General features: G+C 41.6%; 1 long non-coding RNA gene across 1 annotated transcript; it reads left to right on the top strand.

The window, feature by feature from the left end:
- Positions 1 to 2,670: 2,670 nt before the first annotated feature.
- On the top strand, positions 2,671 to 24,729 carry LOC111978789 (uncharacterized). The gene is made up of 4 exons (XR_002879227.2): positions 2,671 to 2,760; positions 22,478 to 22,542; positions 22,764 to 22,840; positions 24,283 to 24,729. It is a non-coding gene; the product is annotated as an uncharacterized lncRNA (long non-coding RNA).
- Positions 24,730 to 26,672: the final 1,943 nt, after the last annotated feature.

Below are 26,672 nucleotides of genomic sequence, written 5' to 3'. Positions count from 1 at the left end.
ACACCCTGGCCCATCTACTGTTGCTAGCCCCAATTCTGACTCGTGCTCTGATATCTGATTCACTGATTTCTGCTCTCATAAAAGCCTGGATTTTCTGCACGTTAACACTAGAAGCTTATTACCTAAAATAGATCAATTGAAAGTGTGGGTTCACAGCTCCAATCCAGATGTGTTGGTCATTACTGAGATGTGGTTAAGGAAGAGTGTTTTGAAAACTGATGTTAACCTTTCTGGTTATAACCTTTTTCGGCAAGACATAGCTTCCGAAGGTTGGGGAGTGGCAATCTTTACCAAGGATCACCTTTAGTGCTCGGTTGTCTCCACCAAGTCTGTCCCCAAACAATTTGATTTGCTGGTTTTAAGAATTAAACTTTCAAATAGCTTTTTGTTGACTGTTGCTGGGTGCTATCGTCCTCCATCAGCACCAGCCTGTACCCTACCTGCCCTAAGCTCTCTCCTGGCCCCTTACACTAAGTCTGAATTTGTCATGCTAGGTGACCTAAACTAGGACATGCTTAAACCACTTGACCAAGTCCTAAAGCAAAGGGACTCCCTAAATCTTTATCAGATTATTACCAATCCCACAAGGTATGACTCCAAACACCCGGAAAAGGCTAGTCTCCTCGATGTTATCCTGACAAATAATCCTGATAGGTATCAGTCTGGTATATGCCTGTTTCTATTTTGCCCTGTTCATCAACTGACTGGCTTTCTTGATGTCTATAGTATTCTCTCTGGTATGCAATCTGATTTCCGCTCAAGTTATGAATGTGTCACTGCAACCTTAAAGGTCCTCAATGATGTCACCATTGCCCTTGATTCTAAGCAATGTTGTGCTGCTATTTTTATTAACTTGGCCAAAGCTTTTGATACGGTAGACCATTCCATTATTTTGGGCCGGCTAAGGAGTATTGGTGTCTCTGAGGGATCTTTGGGCTGGTTTGCTAACTACCCCTCTCAAAGAGTGCAGTTTATAAAGTCAGAAAATCTGCTGTCTCAGCAACTGCCTGTCACCAAGGGAGTACACCAAGGCCCGATTCTAGGCCCCACACTCTTTTCAATTTACATCAACAATATAGCTCAGGCAGTAGGAAACTCTCACCCATTTTTATGCAGATGATACAGTTTTCTACTCAGCTGGCCCTCCCTAGATGTTGTGTTAAATGCTCTTCAACAAAGCTTTCTTAGTGTCCAACACGCTTTCTCTACCCTTAACCTTGTTCTGAGTACATCCAAAACAAAGGTCATGGTTTGGTAAGAAGAATGCACCTCTCCCCACAGGTGTGATTACTACCTCTGAGGGTTTAGAGCTTGAGTTATTCACTTCATACAAGTACATGGGAGTATGGCTAGACGGTACACTGTCCTTCCACAGCACAGGCTAAAGTTTAATCTAGATGTGGTTTCCTCTATCGTATTCGCTCCTCTTTCACCCCAGCTGCCAAACTAATCCAGATTCAGATGACCATCCTACCCATGCTACCCATGCTAGATTAGAGACATAATTTATAGATCAGCAGGTAAGGCTAGATTTTCTTTACCATTTGGCCATCAGATTTGCCACCAATGCTTATTTATAAAACCCTCTTAAAACTCCCCCTTATCTGAGATATCTACTGCACCCCTCATCCTCCACATACAACACCCATTCTGCCAGTCACATTCTGTTAAAGGTCACATTCTGTTAAAGGTCCCCAAAGCACACACATCCTGGGTCACTCCTCTTTTCAGTTCGCTGCAGCTAGTGACTGGAATGAGCTGCAACAAACACTCAAACTGGACAGTTTTATCTCAATCTCTTCAAAGACTCAATCATGGACACTTTTACTGACAGTTGTGGCAGTTGTGATGTATTATTGTCTCTACCTTTGTGCCTTTTGTGCTGTTGTCTGTGCCCCGTAATATCTGTGCCTTGTTTTGTGCTGCTACCATGTTGTGTTGCTACCATGTTGTCATGTGTTGCTGCCTTGCTATGTTGTTGTCTTAGATCTCTCTTCATGTATTGTTGTGTTGTCTCTCTTGTCATAATGTGTGTTTTGTCCTATATATATATATATATATATATATATATATATAGATGGTACACTATATATGACAATATATATATATATATGACAATATATATATATATATATCCCAGGTCCCATCCCCGCAGGAGGCATTTTGCCTTTTGGTAGGCCTCATTGTAAATAAGAATTTGTTCTTAACTAACTTAGTCAAATTTTCCCTATCTTGAATGGTGTAGTAGTAGTTTATTTCTTTATCAATTGTTGAATTTGATTGTTTTCCTAGATATATATTTTTTATAACTATCCCTACCATGGATAGTTTTGGGTGTTCCATTATTCGACTCCTCTATGGGAACGTTGTAATATTTAGAATAGCCGTGGAGTAGTCTTGGTGTCATTTGGTTATCAATATACAGTTTATAGACTACGAGAAGCTACACATTTCCCTTTTAATCTATTCTTCTTGAAGAGTGGGTACAGAACTTTGTCCCGCTCTGCAATTTCCTTCGGGAACTCATGCATATTTTCGTGCCAGCGAGTCTTTTACCCAGGTTTTTAACCATTATTTTATCTTTAAAGAATGCAAATTTGGCAACGATTGGGCGCTCATATCTCTCTCCTCTCTGTCCTAAACGGTGCACACGTTCGAGTTGGATTGTGTCGACAACATCGCCTGGGATCTGTAACTATGTAAGAAGGACTTATTTCACCACGATTTCAGGATTTTCGCCTTTTTTTTCCTTTGATACCAGTAAGTACCAGATTGTATCTTATAGATCTAGACTGTATGTCAAGTAACATTTCTCTCAGAAACATGTTCTGCTTTTTAAGTTAATTAACATCCGTTTCCATCTTAACTGTCCCTTTAAGCTTATTTGTTTCCTTCTCCATTGTTGTAGCTTTTTTGTCACTGATCTCGAGGCTTGCCTTCAACTTCTTTATCTTTATTGACTAATTCAAGAATGCCCAGTTCATCATTTATCAATTTCAACAGATCAGTTTCCAACCTTACCATTCCGGGTGGTGAAAAGCATAAATTGTCTGTGTCTGTCGAGGAGTCACGTTTTCTTTTGGGGATTGGATTTTCATGTTTACTCTCCGTCATGTTTGGTTGATGTTTGTTTTGGTAATATTGTTTGATACATTTCTCTAGTCTTATTATTTGTTTTGTGTTGTTATCCAGATTGAAGGTTATTACCCATGAGTATGTGGAGTGAAGTGATAATATTTAGTCAAACTTACAGATCTTGAATATTACGTTTTTATCTTGAGGCGATCTGCACCGCTGTGTTCAGTCTGCCATTTTGCCTAGGGGCATTTGTCTTTATCTTCTGAAGAACAAATCTGTACACACACGCGTGTGCACACATAGGAGATCCCTGTACTAGGAATAAATTAAATATTTTACCCCTACAGTTGATACTGCAATCTCAGAAGAGATGGTATTTCCTCTCTCCCAGATCTAAATTATGAAAACATAAAACACTGGTTTTAGGCCAAGTTGAGAAGCCAGATGAGCCACTCTGGGTGGCTAACATCCTTTCACATTAAAAGCCATGTGATAAATGATGTATGTAATTTCAGGAGTTTTTATTCACATAAGCAGTGGTGGAAAAAGTACCCAATTGTCATACTTGAGTAAAAGTAAAGATACATTCATGTAAATTTACTTAAGTAAAAGTGAAACTCAGACAAAATTTACAAATTAAGCATTTGTGTTTACTGAGTCTGTCAGATCAGAGTTAGTAGGGATGACCTCTTGATAAGTGAGTGAATTGGACCATTTCCCTCAGTCAGGGAAAATGTATGGAGTGAAAAGTACATGATTTTCTTTAGGAATGTAGTGGAGTAAAAGTAAAATCTGTCAAAAATATAAATAGTAAAGTACAGATGCCACAAAAAACTACTTAAAAGTAATACTTTAACTTGTTAGGGCTAGGGTCCTTTTTTCTCAATTTCCGCCTGACTGACGTGCCCAAAGTAAAGCCAGGATATGCATATAATTGGTACCATTGGAAAGAAGACACTTTGAAGTTTGTAAATGTTAAAATAATGTAGGAGACTATAACACAAGAGAAACCAACCTGAATATTATTTTTTTTGAGAGCCCATGCTCTTCCAATGGAACGTATAGGGAAATAATTAAATCTAGCTCCCAGTAAGCAATTCCTATGGCTTCCACTGGGTAGTAGTTTTTATTCAAGGTTTCAGGCTTGTTTCTTCCAAAACGAGTAAGAAATATGAGTTTTACTACAGGGACACAGACTTGGAAATTCGTGTATGCGCGCGCAATGAAGAGGACACACACCTATTAATATTGTTTTTCTATTGAACATACTTATTTCCGTATGAAATATTAGTTTGATTACATTGTAGGGTATCTGAGGATTAACTAGAAACGTATTTTGACTTGTTGAAATAAAGTTTAGGGGTAGATTTTTGGATTCCTATCTTGGCATGTTGAACGAGTGGATTACTCAAATAGATGGCGCCAACTAAACTGACTTTTTGGGATATAAAGAAGGATTTTATCTAACAAAGTGACACTACATGTTATAGCTGGGACCCTTTTGGATGACAAATCAGAGGAAGATTTTCGAAAAGTAAGTGAATATACTACTCGCCAATGTCCAGTCTCTTGACAACAAGGTAGATGAAATCCGAGCAAGGGTAGCATTCCAGAGAGACATCAGAGACTGTAACGTTCTTTGTTTCACGGAAACATGGCTCACTCGAGAAATGCTATCTGAGTCGGTACAGCCACCTGGTTTCTTCACGCATCGCGCCGAAAGAAACAAGCATCTCTCTGGTAAGAAGAAGGGCGGGGGTGTATGCCTTATGATTAACGAGACGTGGTGTGATCATAAAAACATACAGGAACTCAAGTCCTTTTGTTCACCTGACTTAGAATTCCTCACAATCAAATGCCGACCGCATTATCTACCAAGAGAATTCTCTTCGATCATAATCACAGTCATGTATATTCCCCCCCAAGCAGACACATTGACGGCCCTGAACGAACTTCATTTGACTCGATGTAAACTGGAAACCACATATCCTGAGGCTGCATTTATTGTAGCTGGGGATTTTAAAAAGGCTAATTTGAAAACAAGGCTCCCCATATTCTATCAGCATATACAGTGGGGAGAACAAGTATTTGATACACTGCCGATTTTGCAGGTTTTCCTACTTACAAAGCATGTAGAGGTCTGTAATTTCTGATCTTGGCCATTGTGGAGAGGTTGGAGTCTGTTTGATTGAGTGTGTGGACAGCGTGTCTTTTATACAGCTAATGAGTTCAAACAGGTGCAGTTAATACAGGTATTGAGTGGAGAACAGGAGGGTTTCTTAAAGAAAAACGAACAGGTCTGTGAGAGCCGGAATTCTTACTGGTTGGTAGGTGATCAAATACTTATGTCATGCAATAAAATGCAAATTAATTACTTAAAAATCATACAATGTGATTTTCTTGTTTTTGTTTTAGATTCCGTCTCTCACAGTTGAAGTGTACCTATGATAAAAATTACAGACCTCTACATGCTTTGTAAGTAGGAAAACCTGCAAAATCGGCAGTGTATCAAATACTTGTCTCCCCACTGTAGATTGTGCTACCAGGGCTGGCAAAACCCTAGATCACTGTTATTCTAACTTCCGCGACGCATATAAGACCCTCCCCCGCCCTCCCTTCGGAAAAACTGACCACGACTCAATTTTGTTGCTCCCAGCCTATAGACAGAAACTAAAACAGGAAGCACCCGCGCTCAGGTCTGTTCAACGCTGGTCCGACCAATCGGATTCCACGCTTCAAGATTGCTTTCATCACGTGGACTGGGATATGTTCCGCATTGCGGCGAACAACAACATTGACGAATACGCTGTATCTGTGAGCGAGTTTATTAGTAAGTGCATTGGTGATGTTGTACCCACAGCATCTATTAAAACCTTCCCCAACCAGAAACCGTGGATTGATGGCAGCATTCGCGCAAAACTGAAAACGCGAACCACTGCTTTTAATCAGGGCAAGGTGACCGGAAACATGACCGAATACGAACAGTGCAGCTATTCCCTCCGCAAGGCAATCAAACAAGCTAAGCGCTCAGTATAGAGACAAAGTGGAGTCGCAATTCAAAGGCTCAGACACGAGAGGTATGTGGCAGGGTCTACAGTCAATCACGGACCACAAAAGAAAAACCAGCCCCATCGCAGACCACGATGCCTTGCCACCAGACAGACTAAACAACTTTTTTGCTCGCTTTGAGGACAATACAGTGCCACTGACATGGCCCGCCACCAAAACCTGCGGGCTCTCCTTCACTGTAGCCAACGTGAGTAAAACATTTAAATGTGTTAACCCTCGCAAGGCTGCAGGCCCAGACTGCATCCCGGCCGCATCCTCAGAGCATCCGCAGACCAGCTGGCTGGTGTATTTACAGACATATTCAATCAATCCTTATCCCATCTTCTGCTGTTCCCACATGCTTCAAGAGGGCCACCATTGTTCCTGTTCCCAAGAAAGCTAAGGTAACTGAGCTAAATGACTACAGCCCTGTAGCCACTCACTTCCGTCATCATGAAGTGCTTTGAGAGACTAGTCAAGGACCATATCACCTCCACCCTACCTGACACCCTCGACCCACTCCAATTTGCTTACCGCCCCAATAGGTCCACAGACGACGCAATTGCCATCACACTGCACACTGCCCTAACTCATCTGGACAATAGGAAAACCTATGTAAGAATGCTGTTCATCGTTTACAGCTCAGCATTTAACACCATAGTACCCTCCAAACTCGTCATTAAGCTCGAGACCCTGGGTCTTGACCCCGCCCTGTGCAACTGGGTCCTGGACTTCCTGACGGGCCGCCCCCAGGTAGTGAGGGTAGGTAACAACAGCTCCACCCCGCTGATCCTCAACACTGGGTCCCCACAAGGGTGCGTTCTCAGCCCTCTCCTGTACTCCCTGTTCACCCACGACTGCGTGGCCATGCACGCCTCCAACTCAATCATCAAGTTTGCAGATGACACTACAGTGGTAGGCTTGATTACCAACAACGACGAGATGGCCTACAGGGAGGAGGTGAGGGCCCTCGGAGTGTGGTGTCAGGAAAATAACCCCACACTCAATGTCAACAAAACAAAGGAGATGATTGTGGACTTCAGGAAACAGTAGAGGGAGCACCCACTTATCTACATTGATGGGACAGTAGTGGAGAGGGTGGAAAGTTCCTCGGCGTACACATCACGGACAAACTGAAATGGTCCCCCCACACAGACAACGTGGTGAAGAAGGCGCAGCAGTGCCTCTTCAACCTCAGGAGGATGAAGAAATTCGGCCTGTCACCAAAAACACTCACAAACTTTTACAGATGCACAATCGAGAGCATCCTGTCGGGCTGTATCACCGCCTGGTACGGCAACTGCTCCACCCATAACCGGAAGGCTCTCCAGAGGGTAGTGAGGTCTGCACAACGCATCACCAGGTGCAAACTACCTGCCCTCCAGGACACCTACACCACCCGATGTCACAGGAAGGCCAAAAAGATCATCAAGGACAACAACCACCCAAGCCACTGCCTGTTCACCACGCTATCATCCAGAAGGCGAGGTCAGTACAGGTGCATCAAAGCGGGGACCGAGAGACTGAAAAACAGCTTCTATCTCAAGGCCATCAGACGGTTAAACAGCCATCACTAACATTGAGTGGCTGCTGCCAACATACTGACTCAACTCTAGCCACTTTAATAATGGAAAAAATGATGTAATCAATTTATCACTAGCCACTTTATATATTGCTTACATACCCTACATTACTCATCTCATATGTACATACTTTACGCTATACCATCTACTGCATCTTGCCATCTTGATGTAATGTATCACTAGCCACTTTAAACAATGTCACTTTATATAATGTTTTCATACCCTACATTATTCGTCTCATATGTATATACTGTACTCTATGCCATCTTGATGTAATGTATCACTAGCCACTTTAAACAATGCCACTTCATATAATGTTTTCATAGCCTACATTACTCATCTCATATGTATATACTGTACTCTATACCATAAACTGCATCTTGCCTATGCCGTTTGGGCATTACTCATTCATATATTTTTATGTACATATTCATATTCATTCCTTTACACTTGTGTGTATAAGGTAGTTGTGAAATTGTTTTTTATATTACTTAGATATTACTGCATGGTCGGAACTAGAAGCACAAGCATTTCGCTACACTCGCATTGACATCTGCTAACCATGTGTATGTGACAAATACATTTGATTTGATTTTGGCAAGGGTGACACATCTCTGATGCTAAACCTATTTCCCATTACTGATACATCAGCCAAGCAGATGATTACCCTCAATGTACAGTTCTCTTTTCCATTAGTCGGCGAAGAGCCATTTATATACATTAAAGTTCCAATGCAGGCATTTTTATCTCAATATCAAATTATTTCTGGTTAACAATTAAGTACCTTACTGTGTTTGTTTTCAATTAAAATGGTCAAAAATAAAGAAAAATAGCTTCTTAGCAAAGAGCAATTTCTCAAGCAAGAATTTTGCAATCACTGTTTGTGATTGGTTTGAGTTGGGAGGGTAAAAAYAAACTAGCTGTTATTGGCAGAGAGGTTTGAAACTCTTTCCTTTTGGTCTATTAACTAAGTTATCACTTGGTGATGTCAGCCCATCAAAACAGGCAGACATTTCAGGCGGTCTTTTCAAACAGCTCTTACACTAAAAGGGCATGATCTTAATTTTCACTATTTCACAGTATTATTCCAACCTCATAGTGTGGAAATGTATATAAAACACAGGGAATCTAGTTTTAGACTGCACTGGGCCATTAAGGTTAAAAACACACCAGCCATGTTCTCTTTTGTTGTTGGGTCATCATTTCCTTCACCAATGTTGGCTTAGTCTTTAGGATGTCAGTATAGTATAGAACATGTGGAACATATCAATGCAATGTTCTTAAAGTAATGACGTTATCACTTTTTTTTATTACCACATATTGGGTCTGTACAAGCCATTGACAGGGCCTGGATTAGACATACAATTGTGTCATGCCCTGTCAATGGTTTGTTATAAAAGGCTTGCCTGGAGGAACAGTTACAGAATCATACTTAAATGAATCATGTGTATTGTGACTGCTATACAGTATATGAAAACATACAGGCTGTATAGCAGCATTTCACTGTATGTGGCTTAGCCGGGCCCTATGCAGGACTAGCTAAATGGAGACGTTTGTATCTTGTGACATTATCAGGTCCTGTCAGAGAATACAGTATGACCAGTGTGGCTGTGTCTAGAGATAATAAGTCCCGTCTCTATAACGAATTACAAATAGCCTGCTGTATGCAGGTGTTTTAAAAGTGAGCCTTTTGTGACAACACTCCCAGCATACAATCCATTATCATACTCACTGAAATGCAAAGGTCACAGGACTGCAGCGCCCAAAGATTTATCAGGATGTCACCAAGACCAGATAAGGCATGACAATCCCTGACCCCTGGGATAGAGGTCAAACTGATATGACAAAGGTGGGCAACCCACCTCAACTACCATCTCGTGTGTCTGTGTGTGTGTGTGTGCGTGCGTGCGTGCGTGCATTTGGGGGTGATTCCATTTATTAATTGCTTGTTTATCTTATATCTGAGGCCAACAGATGTGGCATCCTTGAAAGACTAACCTAAGCAGAGTGCAACATGAAAGATAGTCCCTTGTTAAGTACAAATGTTTCAGAGTTCTATGGCTCTCTCCTCACGTCAAAGCGGCCTGTCTTTTGCTCTCCAGGCTTCTTTAATTATTACACACTTTAATCGCACACCCTGCTATCAGATTAATGTTCTCTGCAAAGATAAACAGCAGTGACCTTTTCCCCTTTCGTAATCTTGGTTTGTTAATCAGTGGCTTCCATGTAAAGTACATATCAGTAACATGTCAACACAATCATGGACAGCCACACATGTACAAAATGAATGCATTGTCTAAATTCTATTTTTCCTCATGGTTAAGGACATTTTCCATCAGTCAGGAAGACAAACCCATGTGGAGTACAGCAGACACATTATTTATTCATTCTGAAGATGACAAGGAAAAATGTAAAGGATTTAATTTGCATTACATTTTCATTTTAAAAGTTCATTTAAAACTATCAAAATCATGTCACTTTTCATAAGATACAATATTCGTAAATGGTACACCATAATTACAAATCATCAAGTGCAAATGCTACTTTTTCTTGTAACAACATAAAAAAAAGTATAATTTCAAGTTATGGTGAGAACTATTTATAAATGCCTTAAAAATGGTTTATTACTGAACATCATTGTAAAGTGTTACCTTATCGGGTAGTAAAAATAATGAACTTGGTGAAGGAATACAAATCAAAATAAAACTGTTTTATGTGTTGTGCCACTTCTAGAACCTGCCTCTGGCCTGTTTTGGTCTCCCACAGAGCAACATTTTAACAAAGGCTGTACTTTCGAAACAATTCATATTTCCCCTTTGATACACTTACTAATGTAAGTCGCTCTGGATAAGAGTGTCTGCTAAATGACAAAAATGTCAAATGTTAATATAAATAACCCACCCTTCTTTTACGTGTATCTGAACACCTCAAAAAAAGCTTGACCAAAGTACAGTGCATTCGGAAAGTATTCAGACCCTTTGACTTTTTCCACAAAAATGTCCAGCCTTAATCTAAAATTGATGAAAACATAATCAATCTACACACAATACCCCCTAATGACAAAGAAAAAACAGGTTAAATATTTTTTTGCAAACATAAAAAAAAGAAAGTTATTTAACATGTACATAAGTATTCAGACCCTTTACTCAGTACTTTGTTAAAGGCCTGATTGGTGGAGTGCTGCAGAGATGGTTGCCCTTCTGGAAGGTTCTCCCATCTCCACAGAGGAACTCTAGAGCGCTGTCAGAGTGACCATCAGGTTCTTGGTCACCTCCCTGACTAAGGCCCTTCTCCCCCGATTGCTCAGTTTGGCTGGGCAGCCAGCTCTAGGAAGAGTCTTGTTGGTTCCAAACTTCTTCCATTTAAGAATGATGGAGGTCACTGTGTTCTCTGGCACCTCTGGGAAGTTTTTTGGTACCCTTCCCCCAGATCGGTGCCTCGACACAATCCTGTCTCGGAGCTCTACGGACAATTCTTTTGACCTCATGGCTTGGTTTTTGCTCTGACAAGCACTGTTAACGTGCACTGTCAACGTGCACTGTCAACTGTGGGACCTTATATAGACAGGTGTGTGCCTTTCCAAGTCATGTCCGATGAAACATCAAGAAATTATCAAAACATCAAGGATTATCAGTGGAAATAGGATGCATCTGAGCTCAATTCCGAGTGTCATAGCAAAGAGTCTGAATACTTATGTAAATAAGGTATTTCTAAAAACCTGTTTTCGCTTTGTCATTATAAGGTATTGTGTGTGGAATTACATTTCATCCATTTTAGAATAAGGTTGTAGCATAACAAAATGTGGGAAAAGTCAAGGGGTCTGAATACTTTCCCGAATGCACTGTATCTGCACTTGACTTGCCCCAGTGTGTTAATTAGGTCAGATGAGGCTGTGTTCTCTGCTGTCAGTCATTCTTCCTGTCTTGGTTACCAACTCAACTCACTGTGGACAGGCAAAGCACAGCGGACATCACACAGAGCCCTGGGAAACGCCAAATCCCTCAGTTTAACTCCTTATGTGGGTTTGTTCGGGGTCAAGAAATCCTGTCTAGACTGCATCCTGGAACACAAACTGACAAGTTTGAGACATGCTGACAGCAGGAGTGGAAGGAGATAGGAATGGTTGGCATTCGGGGGTGAAACAACCTAGAGCTGTTTTACTGTGGAGAAAGTCGGTGCACTGATCTAAAGTGACAATGTTAGAGTCTCTACGGCCATGAGTGGGAGTGGACCCCCAGCAGGAGATACTGTCTACTTTATGGGGAGAATGGGTTAGTGCTTGGGGGGGGGGCTTTTGCCTGAGTCATTCTGCTCCCACAGGACTGTGGATGGATTTGGGCTCGCTTTGTTTGCCTCAGTGCTCAGTGCTTATGCCTCAAATTAGCCAGCCACGCTGTAATGCATGGCATGACTTCTTGCTTCTTCAATAATGCCACCAACTCTCAAGAGTTTTAACAATCCTTTTTACCTTGCATTAGCATTCAGAAACCATAGGTCTTTCCAATGAATGACAAATACTTTTGTGCCTGCGGATGTCAGCTTGTGGACTGCTTGTGGGCTGGCACTGTAAGCAATGCGAACCATGCACTGCAGAGAGAACCTCAAGCCAAAGGAAAAGAGAAGTTCTGCATAAGAATCAGGAAACCTAACTGTGTTGGTATGTATTCAGCTTGCTAGGGGCCCTTGGGGAACACACAGACGCTGACCAGGCACCACCATGCTGTAGTTAACACCCACCAGCAGGCAGGGGAGAGAATCTATAACCCGAGAGGACCTCTCATACATGGCTGTCAGATCCACTGTGAGTCCTGATCAAATCTGCCCCTTGAGGCAGAGCCAGTGGCTGCTCTCTGACTATCAGAGACATGGGTAACTGTCAAAATATTGGAAACACAAACATAAAGTGACTTAATAGGGTGTCGGGCCACCACAAGCTGCTAGAATGCGCCTTGGCATAGATTATACAAGTGTCTGGAACTCATTGGAAGGATGCGACACAATTCTTCTGCGAGAAATTCTATAAGTTTGTGTTTTTTTGATGGTGGTGGAAAACGCCATGTCAGGCACCATTCCAGAATCTCCCATAAGTGTCAATTGGGTTGCGATCTGGTGACTGAGACGGACATGGCATCTGATTTACATCATTTTCATGTTCATCAGACCATTTGGTGACCACCCATGTTCTGTGGATGGGGGCATTGTCATCCACTCCCATCAGGATAGAAATGATTCAAGATAGATTGAAGGTGATCACTCAGAATGGCTGTGTATTTACTGCTATTTACCTTTCCCTCTAAGGCGGGTTGAGTGGACCTAAACCATTCTAGGAAAATGCACCCCATAACAGATCTGCCAGAACCTTCATTTATTCAAGTGTTTCCATTATGTTGGTATTTACCTGTATGCTAAACAACACATAATGTAGCATCAACATGCTCAACATGGGGAAAATATTTTACTCAATACCACAACTCTGGGTAATTTGTTTGTTTCACTGTCTGCGTGGGTGAAATGCCTCGTGTAATTTTGGGAAACAGAGTCTATATAGAAAATGTATTGGTTGGTGTTTTCCATCAAATGAATGACAAATCAGCATGATAACTGACCGGTGTGACTTTAAAGACGTAAAGGAGCATGGGATCAATGTCTCACCAATGTCTCAGCCCAATGAGAACAGCTAGCACATAATAATGCCATATGTGCATCTCCTCCTCCTTACTAAGGACATGGTGAAGAGAAGACTTTATGCCCACCTCAGTGCCCGGCACCAACGCCACGCTGATGCCTGTCTCTTCGTCTCTGTGATAGTTAGCCACTCTGCGCTCGACCACCGATCCACTTGTCCCACTTCATCAGGCTAATTCACATCAAACCTGACTAAAGGCTAATAACGCAGAGGCTTAACGACAATGACCTTTGCCAGAATACCCACAAGGGTTCCTATTGACCTCTTGGCTACAGTCATAGAGAGTCTCTCTTGCATCAGCTGAGTTGGGAACCTGGCCCACCAAATTGCCCCGGGCTACAGGAAGTGGTTGTGTTTGACACTGACTAGTCAGCATATCGACCACCCTGACCCAATCAGCATAGGAGGTTTAGGTTCACATCTCTCTTTCATTCCACTTTTGTACCAAACTAAGCTGAGCCAACAAACAGGTAGTGATGTTATTCCAATGTTTAATGAAAATACATTGGAAAAACATCACTACCTGTTTGTTGGCTCAGCTTAGTTTGGTACAAAAGTGGAATGAAAGAGAGATGTGAACCTGAATCTTCTATGCTGATTGGGTCATGGTGGTTGAGGCACTAAAGCAGCATATCCCTACTGAAGCCTTCATTTCACACTCGCGTTCATGCCTTTGTTTCCCGTGCTGTTCAATTCCCTGTTGAATTCCCTAATCTTACAGGCCCTTGCATCACCTTGGGCACCTGTGGAGGGTGGCCTAATGCCAGCACCGCAAAATAAAAGAAGAGAGAAGGAGAGGGGGGATGAAGAGAGCGGGAAGGAAGAGAGAGAAGGATAATCCTGTTAGCAAACGAATCACTGTGCCCAGAAACCACACAGGGAGAGTGTCTAGGGATGTCACGCGTCTCTGCTACCAGGGAGGAACCTGCCGTGGCAGCAAGCTCAACATTTAAGAACAGCAAGAGGGGACGTTATCAGACAGCAGGATGGTAGTCCATTACACATAATCAGCCAAGGCCGTTGAAGAGAGTTTGCTGACGAGAAGAGTGCAGAGAGCAGGGCTTGACTGCAGAGTTCTGGCTCCAGTGCCAACACACCAGCAAGAGATGCCTTGCAACAGATGAATCACTTCTTGTCCTTTGACTTTCAATGATAGCTCTATGTCAAGTCAAACTTAACTGAAATTTACAGAGTATTACATCAGCACAGGCATGGGCAGGTTAACAGGCAAACTACTGTGCCCATCAAGGGGATTACAAAGAATAGAATAATTGAGTTGTAATTATTTTTTGTTGATCATTAGAGATTTCACTGTGGTACAGTTCTCTCATTTGTCACCCTATGTGACTGCCTAGAGTTGTTTAACGGGGAAATTAGCAGTTGCTACATCCATTTTTGGACAATTAATCAAAGATATGTACCCATTTGTTTCTTGAAGAATAAAACATATAAATGTCTCATGGGCTTAGTTCAACTGCCGTACCCCATCAAAACCCAAAGTACAGCTTGTTTGTAAACAAAGTAAATGTAAACAAACAAACACAATATAGCCTCAAAACATGGCTAAAACTATCATTTTTATATCATGAATGGTGAGTCATTGTATCCATAATTCTGTCTATGAACATGAGAATGGTTACATTTCTCCAGCCCCATCCCTTAGTGTTTTACCGAAACGGGTTGAGAGGACGCTTTGCTATTGTTTTTACTGCTGATTGTCCCTTTAATTGGAGGGCAGCTAGACACAGAGTTTCCTAGAATGAAATAACCTTACATCAGCAGCTCTATAGAAATGGTACTGTACATATCCTATATGGTAAGCCTCTTTCCCTTGGATGATCAACTACTCCTTTGTTCCTACTGTATCCTTTAGAGCTGTGCACACCAAGGACAACCATGGTGGACACCTCAATGGTGTTTACGTTAAACTTAAATGAATACATCAAGTATTCTATGCAACTATCTTGGGAGTTGTATACAACAGAAGATTGCATTCATATTTCATATTTCACCTTAGTTAGTTTAATGTAAATGTGTCCACAACAGATATGAAATGACATCTCGGCAGGACTGTGTCCTTGTGTCATTACTGACTAGGGTTGCAAAGGGGGGGTATATTACTGGAAAAGATCTAAGATTGCAAGTAAACTAACAGAATTCTTTGAACTTTTTATTTAGAATTTTATATGACATCCATTGGCCATTTTGGGTACTTCAGATTATCACAGGGGCCTGTAATTTATCTCTGGCCCTCTGTGTGGCCTTATCACATGTAGAATATATGAAATATTTAAATAAGATAATTTTTAAATAAAACATTGAATGAAAAATCTGTAAAACATCCCAAATACAAACAAAGCCTATTCCCCATCAGGAAACTAAAACATATTTGGCATAGGTCCTCAGATCCTCAAAAGGTTCTACAGCTGCAACATCGAGAGCATCCTGACTGGTTGCATCACTGTCTGGTACGGCAACTGCTCGGCCTCCGACCGCAAGGCACTACAGAGGGTAGTGCGTACGACCCAGTACATCACTGGGGCTAAGCTGCCTGCCATCCAGGACCTCTACACCAGGCGATGTCAGAGGAAGGCCCTAAAAATTGTGAAAGACCACACCCACCCCAGTCATAGACTGTTCTCTCTACTACCGCATGGCAAGCGGTACCGTAGCGCCAAGTCTAGGACCAAAAGGCTTCTCAACAGCTTTTACCCCCAAGCCATAATTCTCCTTACCAGGTAATCAAATGGCTACCTGGACTATTTGCATTGTGTGTCCCCCCCCCCAACCCCTCTTTACACTGCTGCTACTCTCTGTTTATCATATATGCATAGTCACTTTAACTATACATTCATGTACATACTACCTCAATTAGCCCGACTAACCGGTGCCACCGCACATTGGCTACCCGGACTATCTGCATTGTGTCCCTCCACCCACCACCCGCCAACCACTCTTTTACGCTACTGCTACTCTCTGTTTATCATATATGCATAGTCACTTTAACCATACCTACATGTACGTACTACCTCAATTAGCCCGACTAACCGGTGCCTGTATATAACTTCGCTACTGTTATAGCCTAACATTCAAACAGCTACTGTATATAGCCTCGCTTCTGTTATTATTCATTGTCTCTTTACTGTTGTTTTTTATTTCCTTATATATTGTTCACCTAATACCTACTACTTACTTAACAATTGCACTGTTGGTTAGGGCCTGTAAGTTAGCATTTCACTGTAAGGTAGCTCATTCCTCTACAACAGTTCCATTCCAACCTCCTTTCCCCCCTCCTAATCGTTTCACATTGAGATAAGGACCAGCTTGTATGTATAGGTAGCCTGAGAGTGACTAGCTTCATTGGTTAGTAAAAAAAAAACACCTGTTGTATTTGGCGCACGTGACAAATAAACTTTATTTGATTTTTGACTTCTGCTTGGATTCCACCTGGCAATCTGTTCACCGTCTGCCCTGGCCTGTATCCCCCTGTCTGGTACAGGTACCCCCGTCACACCTCCAGCACACATGCACTGTTGGGGTGAGTGACTCTGAACTTACAATGGCTAACCCCAAGTCGTTATATATTTTTTCTTGTGCTTTATGCTATTTGACTCTTGACTCCTGCATGCTTTGTTGACTAATAATTTGCTTGTTTACCCAACCGTGGGACAGACTGTTTGTTCCTACACTCGGGACTCTGACTCTCTATTGGTTACACAGACTCTTGGCCTCCCATCCTATTCTAACCACCTCTCACCGGCTTGTATTCATGTTACCTGATGAAATTGCTGTACAAAATGATCTTGTTGCCATCTAATGCAGAGTGTGGGTTCACAGCGCCAATCCAGTTGTGTTGGTTATTACTGAGACGTGGTTAAGAAAGGGTGTTTTGAACACTGATGTTAACCTTTCTTGTTATAACCTTTTTCGGCAAGAAGAAGGCCTCACTCCCCCCCTATTTGAGATACCTACTGCAGCCCTCATCCTCCACATACAACACCCGTTCTGCCAGTCACATTCTGTTAAAGGTCCCCAAAGCACACACATCCCTGGGTCGCTCCTATTTTCAGTTCGCTGCATCTAGCGACTGGAACCAGCTGCAAAAAAACACTAAAACTGGACAGTTTTATCTCCATCTCTTCATTCAAAGACTCAATCATGGACACTCTTACTGACAGTTGTGGCTGCTTTGCATGATGTATTGTTGTCTCTACCTTATTGCCGTTTGTGAGGTTATCTGTGCCCAATAATATTTGTACCATCATTTTTGCTGCTACCATGTTGTTACTACCATGTTGCTGTCATGTGTTGCTACCATGCTGGGTTGTCATGTGTTGCTGCCTTGCTATGTTGTTGTCTTAGGCCTATCTTTATGTAGTGTTGTGATGTCTCTATTGTCGTGATGTGTGTTTTGTTCTATATTATTATTATTTATATATATTTTTTAGTCCCAGTCCACGCAGGAGGCCTTTTGCCTTTTGATAGGCCGTCACTGTAAATAAAAATGAGTTCTTTACTGACTTGCCGAGTTAAATAAAGGTTAAATAGTATAATTGGGATAGGGAACAGAGTAGACACTGATTATAGACATGGAGTGTGTTTCACATGATCTCATAAATGACAGACAACATTACCTCAGAGCTGTAGTAAGAGGTATTTACAGTGGAAGGGGGCATGACAGATTATGTCCTGTATTTAAGTGCACAGGCAGGGACATGGGGTGGGGGCCAAAATATGTGAACTGTAGAGATGACATGCTGCAAGGAACAAGAAGGGGGGGAGGGGGCAGATAAATGACAAATGAGGATGGCTGGTAGTGTACAATCATACATGGATGTAATAGGCTACATTAATCTTAGCACTTATACCCACTGTGTCCTGCAGGGAAGTCCTTGCCTCTATTTCAGGGTCATGGCAGAGCTGACCAATGGCTCTATTGTTTGAAGCCTTCAGTTGATGTGTGGCATGGTGACATTAAGTGTGAGAGATGTAGATACCCTGCTGTATGTTGTTTGGCTTCACCCCAATCAGGTCTCATGCAACAACAGCTATTCTGGCAAGAATTGTGGTTAAGATGGAATAGTATTTCCCAGGAGGCAAGGGACTTTGAGATCCTCAAAAAACTTCATTTAAATTCACAATGCTAACCATCTTTTATGCTACATGTGACTGTTCTTTGACACATTATCTATCAGTGTCCTAACACACATGAGGACTCCTGTAGCCTACGTCTTCCATCTGAGAGGCAGTGAACGGACACTCTATCCAGATTGAGAGGGATTTGTAAATCCCATCCCATGCATGGTGGCCAGCTCTTTATCTGTCTCTTCTGGGCCTCAGAGAGATGGAGGTACCTGGGATGTCCCCAATTCACAGAGAGAAAAACAGAGAGATATGTGATTCACCGGACTCTCTCATACAGCAAAGAGAAAGAGAAATGGAAGGAGGGAGGCAGTGGCGTAGTAAGAAATTCATTGGTGGGGGGCATGCAGAACTTTGGGTGAGCTCAAWTTTTTTTTAAGAATAATAATAATTGGAGGGGGAGGGGGAAGCAGCTAACTTCCTGCAATATTACACATTTTGCCAAGGGGCAAAGAGAACAATTTGCAGTTTTACAGCTAATCTCATGTTATTCTACACATTTTGCCATGAGGCTGAGAGAAAATGTTACTGTTTTAAAGCACACTTCCTGCAATTCTACACATTTTGCAATGGGGCAGATAGGAACATGTGTACATGCTATTGTACACATTTTGCCGTGAGGCTGAAAGAAAATTCTGAATTTTTAAAGCTGATTAAAGCTAAAATATGTGTTGACTGTCATAAAGGCACTGGATTATGAGATCTCTTGTTTTCTAAATTAATACATAAAATAGGCAGTTGCATGTTGCATATAGCCTTAGAAGCAGTGACATACGCTCAGTGGCCAGTTTATTAGGTACACCCATCTAGTACTGGGTCAGGCCCCCCTTTGCCTCCAGAACAGCCTGAATTCTTTAGGTCATGGAGACGTTTCTCAATTGCTATGAAAGACCTAACGTGTGCCAGGGAAACATTCCCCACACCATTACACCACTGCCATTAGCCTGTACCGTTGCCCCCAGACAAACTGTACTCCAAATCCTGACTCTTCCATCAGCATGATGCAATAGGAACCGGGATTCGTCAGACCAGGCAACAAAAAAATTCCACTCCTCAATTGTCCAGTGTTGGTGATCGAGTGCCCACTGGAGCCACTTCTTCTTGTTTTTAGCTGATAGAAGTGGAATCCCGGTGTGGTCGTCACCTGCAATAGCCCATCCGTGACAAGGACTGACGGGTTGTGCGTTCCAAGAAGCCATTCTGCACACCACTGTTATACTGCGCCGTTATTTGCTTGTTTGTGGCCCGTCTGTTAGCTTGCACGATTCTTGCCGCTCTCCTTTGACTCCTCATCAACAAGCTGTTTTCACCTACAGGAAAACAGCTTGTCGCAACATTCTCGGTAAACCCTAGCAGTAACGGTGCGTGGGTAAAATCCCTGGGGAAGCCAGAAAAAAAGCTATATTGCAAACTGTGTTAATTGTGTTGTTTCTGCTCTATAACCTGTTAGTTGCAATCGGGATATTTAGGTCTAAGGCCGAGACAATAATAAAACAGTGGCATAAATTCAACCACACCTTTGTTTCATCACAAAACCGGAGCGCAACCTCTGTCTGTTGAAGTCCACAGTGCATATTGTATGTAACAAACAGTTACATGACCTACAGCATGGTTAGACTACTTAGTAACTCAGGACCTGAAGCAAGGATATGTATATTTTTCATCCCATTTGAAAGGAAACACTTTGAGGTTTGTGGAAAATATAAATTAATGTAGGAGAATATAACACATTAGATCTGGTAAAGATAATACAAAGAAAAAATATGTATTTTCTTTGTACCATCCTTTTTTAAATGCAAGAGAAAGGCCATAATGTATCATGCCAGCCCAGGTGCAATTTATATTTTGGCCACAGCAGTGTATGTGTAAAATTTAGACTGATTTAATGAACCATTGCATTTCTGTTCAAATTTTTGTATCAAGACTGCAAGATGTGCCTAATTGGTTTATTAATACATTTTCAAGTTCATAACTGTGCACTCTCCTCAAACAATAGCATGGTATTATTTCACTGTAATAGCTACTGTAAATTGGACAGTGCAGTTAGTTTAACAAGAATATAAGCTTTCTGCCAATATCAGATATGTCTATGTCCAGGGAAATGTTCTTGTTACTTACAACCTCATGCTAATCACATTAGTCTACGTTAGCTCAAACGTCCAGCGGGGGACCCATCGATCCTGTAGAGGTTAAAGGTCTTGCTCACATTGGCTACGGAGAGCGTGATCACACAGTCGTCCGAAACAGCTAGTGCTCTCATGCATGCTTCAGTGTTGCTTGCTTCAAAGTGAGCATAAATGGCATTCAGCTCGTCTGGTAGGCTCGCATCACTGGGCACCTCGCAGCTGGGTTTCCCTTTGTAGTCCGTAATATTTTTCAAGCCCTGTCACATCTGACGCGCATCAGAGACAGTTTTGTAGGATTCAATCTTAGTCCTATATTGATGTTTGCCTGTTTGATGGTTTGTCTGAGGGCATAGCTGGATTTCTTATAGGTGTCTGGATTAGGGTCCTGCTCCTTGAAAGTGACAGGTATAGCCTTTAGCTCAGTGTAGATGTTGCCTGTAAGCCATGGCTTCTGGTTGGGAAATGTACATGCGGTCACTGTGGGAATGACATCGTCAATGCACTTATTGAGGAAGCCCGTGACTGAGGTGGTATACTCTTCAATGCCATTGGATGAATCCCGGAACATATTCCAGTCTGTGCTAGCAAAATCGTCCTTTGGCGTAGCATCCGCATAATCTGACCACTTCCGTATTGAGCGAGTCACTGGTACTTCCTGCTATAGTTTTTGCTTGTAAGCAGGAATCAGGAGGATAGAATTTTGGTCAGATTGCCATAATTGATGGCGAGGGAGAACTTTGTGTGTGAAGTAAAGGTGGTCTAGAGTTGTTGTTTTTTTCTCTGTGCATGTGACATGCTGGTAGAAATTAGGTCAAACTGATTTAAGTTCGCCTGCATTAAAGTCCCCGGCCACTAGGAGCACCGCTTCTGGATGAGCATTTTCTAGCTTGCTTATGGCCTTATACAGCTTGTTGAGTGCGGTCTTAGTGCCAGCATCGGTTTATGGTGGTAAATAGACAGCTACGAATAAAATAGATCAGAATAATCTTAGTAGATAGTGTGGTCTGCAGTTTGTCATGAGGTTTTCTACCTCGTCTTACCAGATGTAGCTGRTCTGTCCTGCTGATGCACAGAGAAGCCAGCCAGCTCTATATTATCTGTGTCGTTGTTCAGCCACGTCTCGGTGAAACATAAGATATTACAGTTTTTAATGTTCCGTTGGTAGGATAGTCTTAATCGTAGATCGTGTAGTTTGTTTTCCAATGATTGCACGTTGGCCAATAATATGGAGGGAAGTGGTGGTTTACCTACTCGTCTGCAAATTCTTACATTCCTCTCCCCCTTTTCCTCCGTCTTTTCTTCACGCTGATGACGGTGATTTGGGCCTTGTCTTGACAAAGCAGTATATCCTTCGCATGGGACTCATACATTTTTTTTTCTCATCCAGTTCGAGTTGAGTAATCGCTGTTCTGATGTCCAGAAGCTATTTTCGGTCATAAGAGACGATAGCAGCAACATTATGTAAAAAACGAGTTACAAACAATGCGAAAAAAACAAACAAAATAGCACAGTTGGTTAGGAGTCCGTAAAATGGCAGCCTTCCCCTCCGGCAACCATTATCAGATCGCAATGACTTTGATAGACATTTCAATAGTTTTTTTTGTAGGTATACTATACAGCAGATTTATGGAGAATTGCTGTGGGAGTGCTATTTATATCCCGTCGACTACTGACCATTCATCCATACTGTGTGTGTCCCGTCATTGCAGCTTTGGAAATAAATTAACTATCCATCCATTGCTCCTTCCTGTGTTGACGTACTGACATGAGGGACACATTACATCATCATGTGCTTTCTATCCTGTTTCCTTCAGAGGGAAGAACTAGGCAGTTACACCAGCAAATGGATGCACGAATTGGAGGAAACAGGCACAGTGGGGTAAGTTACATAATCATGGTTTGTCTCTCATTCCCTTCCTAATGTTTCCTCATGTTCCATTTTTTTCTAAGTAATGTGAGGTAAGTTATTCAACTGAGAATAGTGTTGACTAAGCACAAACAGACTGGGTACGTTTTGACAAAAAAAAAAATAATTGCGGGGGGGAAATAGTCAAATTTAGATCAATGGCTAATACAGTGTTATAAATGTGCTTTCATCAGGTGCTTCAGACGTGTCCATGCATCATGAGGGGAAATACTTTTGCTGGCTTTGAAGTGGAGGGAAGGATTAGAATCATGTGAGTTTTTCCTCTCTTCACATTACTGCTTCATATCAAGAAGTCTATTTATTTTCTGCCATATTGTTTTATTCGCTATCTACACTTACCCTGCAGCAATATATTGTAAGTTAAAGCCTAAACCAAAGTTTTAAACTAACTCTGGTACTAGAGAGATAATGTGTGCAGGCTTTTGCGCCATCCCATCACTAACACACATTCAAAGAATCATGGTCTTAAAGAGCAACTGCCTTTAAAAAGCAATGGATCGATTCGAGTCAGAAACAGTTATTCTACTGTCAAAATTAACTACAAAGTATAAATAGGATAATTTTGGTCATAAAGTCAGACTCGTCTTAAACAGAGTTTGGAACATCCACGCATCACAGCGGGTAAATTTAGGTTGGGTTTTGATTTGATGGTGTCCATTTGCCCAATAACATGGGGTGAACAGCTGCAGTGATTGCTCTCTATCCAATAGCATAGACATAGAGACAGACCTGTCCAGCAGCACCAACTTTGTTAACATATGACAATACGTTGCACATTTTTTAACTTGAGAAATACTGCACCAAACACCTTAGTTAGTTGTAAAATTGTTAACCAAAACATCCTTGACAAAAACATTTAACTCAAGAAATCTGTAATTAATTTTATCTTAGATTCATTCTGGGGATTTTGAGGAAATTAAATAGGCTTCAATGTGTCTCATGGAGGACAAATATTATTAACCAAATGAGGAATCGGTCAGAAAACACACCTCCAAGACTGAAATCTCATTTTTCTAATGAGCACGGAAAAACACATGTGCCAATTAGCGTGTTCAGTGGCTTTTTAAGTCTGGTCTATGATAAGCTGAATCAAGTGTGTTACTGCGGGGCAGGAAAGAAAACCTACACCGAGTTGCTTTCCAAGATCAGTGTTGGATACCCCTGGCCTACACTCTTAACTCTGTAATTTACATCTGACAGCTATGGTAGAAAATTACAAGGTTATGTTTCAATGTTTATGCATCGAATAAGGTTTCTCAGTACTCTCTCATCTGTGTCTGTGTGGACTTGGGCCTCTGGGGCTTGGCGCTGGCAATTGATTTATGATGATTTGGTAATAAAAGTTACAGCCTGCATTCCATAGAATGAGTTGGTGTTTGTGTACTATGAGGAGATGTCTCTGGTATGGACAGCTGATAAGAAGAACCTTGTCTTTGGGGCCAAACCCTGGTTTCTATACAATAAGAGCATTTGCTGTGATATCTGTGTTATCTGGCTGGGGGGGTTACTCCTTTCTTACATACAAAACTTCACCTCTAGACCCATTCCACACATCTGTTTGTCACAAAGACTCAGGAGGACGTAGGGCTTTTAACAATCACCATTGGGTGACCGTTAATGCTCCATTGTTGCAATAATTATTAATAAAGTTTGATGGTTCTGAAGAAATCTAAAACTCTCTCTTTTGGTTAGAATAATTCCACGACACAGCTCATGACCAGAAGCTGAGACAGAGAAAAGGATCTCTGAAGATGAACCTGGACCGGAAGACTCCACATCTTGGCATTACTTAGGAATAAAACATGACTTTGTTTGACTGCTTGAGCTAGACCAGAGTTGATGCATTTCCATTTATTAAGCGTTAACACTGTATTGCCCTTTCCAGAGCTCTTCAATACCAAATTAAGTATTTTGTTCTGTAAATAAATGTATTTAGATTTTATTTAGGCAACACCTTTTCCTTCTTTATTTGGGTTGTTGGAGGTATAGATTGTGATTTGTGAAACAGGTTTGTGTTGTTTTTGTTATTGTAAACAAATGCAATATTAGTCAACATAATACAATTGTTGGCTTTAAATGTGTGTAGTGTCAATGCATCAAGTACAGTATGCCTATGACTTAAATGTTGTAATTTGATTGAAAGAGGTATGAATTTAAATATTTTCTCCTATTAAAGACCTCATCATGAATCCACATGGCGTATATGATACTGCTCTACATGTGAACATTTAATTGATTATTTTTAGAACTGTATATACGTTTAATTAAAGATGCACTATGCAGAAATCGCTCCGCCATTTCCTAGTTGCTAAATTTTTAATAGTTCGCCTAATTTCAGATTATGTGACAAAACAAGCAAGAATAGTGTAGAGAATCATTGTACCATCTAAACCGCTAATCAAAAATAATGTATTTTCAGCTATTTGAACCTGGTATATAAAACCGAAAGCAAAAGACACACAAAAAAAAAAAAACTGGGATGCATAGAAATAGCGCACATAGAACAGATCTACCGCTTCTTAGACTTGCTTTCAATGAGAATGTCCTATTCCCCCTCAGGAGACTGAAAAGATTTGTCATGGTTCCTCAGATCCTCAAAAGGTTCTACCGCTGCACCAGAGCATCCTGACTGGTTGCATCGTTGCCTGGTATGGCAACTGCTCGGCCTCCGACTGCAAGCCACTACAGAGGGTAGTGCATACAGCCCAGTACATCACTAGGGCCAAGCTTCCTGCCATCCAGGACCTCTATACCAGGCGGTGTCAGAAGAAGGCCCTAAAAATTGTTAGACTCCAGCCACCCTAGTCATAGACTGTTCTCTCTGCTACCGCACGGCAAGCGGTACTGGAGCGCCAAGTCTAGGTCCAAGAGGCTTCTAAACAGCTTCTACCCCACGCCATAAGACTCTTGAACATCTAATCAAATGGCTACCCAGACTATTTGCATTGCCTACACCCCCACCCCCTCTTTTACGCCGCTGCTGCGCTCTGTTATTATCCATGCATAGTCACTTTAATAACTCTACCTGCATGTACATTACCTCAATTACCTAGACTAACCGGTGCCCCCGCACATTGACTCTGTACCGGTACCCCCTGTACATAGTCTCGCTATTGTTATTTTACTGCTGCTCTTTAATTACTTGTTCCTTTTCTTATTTGTATTTTTTAAACTGTGTTGTTGGTTGGAGGCTTGTAAGTAAGCATTTCACTGTAAGGTTTACACCTGTTGTGTTCGGCGCATGTGACTAATACAATTTGATTTGAGATCTATAACTCACATTTCTATGTGAATTTTGTGGGGTCGCCTGGTCTAGGTTCTACTGTATCCCACTGTTACATTTCTAATAGGGGGTGGAACAGACACTATTTTCATGGTGACTGTACTGAGCACCCTTAATTGAAAGATAAAGTACAGTACATATATAATACAATCATTCAATTAGGGATCAAATGCTTACTTTTGAGGTGTTATGATGTTTCAATGAATATGAAGTGGCGAGGGATGGGCTGTACCAAGGTGGATCGAAGCATTTGACACAGCATGTAACCCAGATGGGTCAGAATGTGTTAATTGAGTCTGACACAAGGTTGTCCGTTTATTGGTGTGTCCAAATGTTGATATGGTCCGTATCGGACCTGGACACATTTGGACATACACTGAGTGTGCAAAACATTAAGAACACCTGCTCTTTCCATGATATAGACTGACCAGGTGAATCAAGGTTAAAGCTATGATTTGATTTGATCTCACTTATTGATGTTAAATCTATTTCAATCAGTGTAGATGAAGGGGAGGAGACAGGCTAAAGAAGGATTTTTAAGCCGTGAGACAATTGAGACCTTTGGGATAGGTGTGCCGCTAACGGGACACCTCGACAACATCCGGTGAAATGGCAGAGCGCCAAAACTATAAATATTAAACTTTCATGAAATCACAAGTGCAATACATGAAAATAAAGGTTAACTTGTTGTTAATCCAGTCGCCGTGTCAGATTTCAAAAAGGCTTTACGGCGATAGCAAACCATACGATTATCTGATGACAGCGCCCAGCACACAAATGCATAACAAATCATTTTCAA

The sequence above is a fragment of the Salvelinus sp. IW2-2015 genome, linkage group LG18, assembly GCF_002910315.2.
Source record: "Salvelinus sp. IW2-2015 linkage group LG18, ASM291031v2, whole genome shotgun sequence".
Classification (NCBI taxonomy): Eukaryota; Metazoa; Chordata; class Actinopteri; order Salmoniformes; family Salmonidae; genus Salvelinus; species Salvelinus sp. IW2-2015.
The sequence above is the reverse complement of the archived record's forward strand: the minus strand, read 5'-3'. Positions and strand labels throughout refer to the sequence as shown.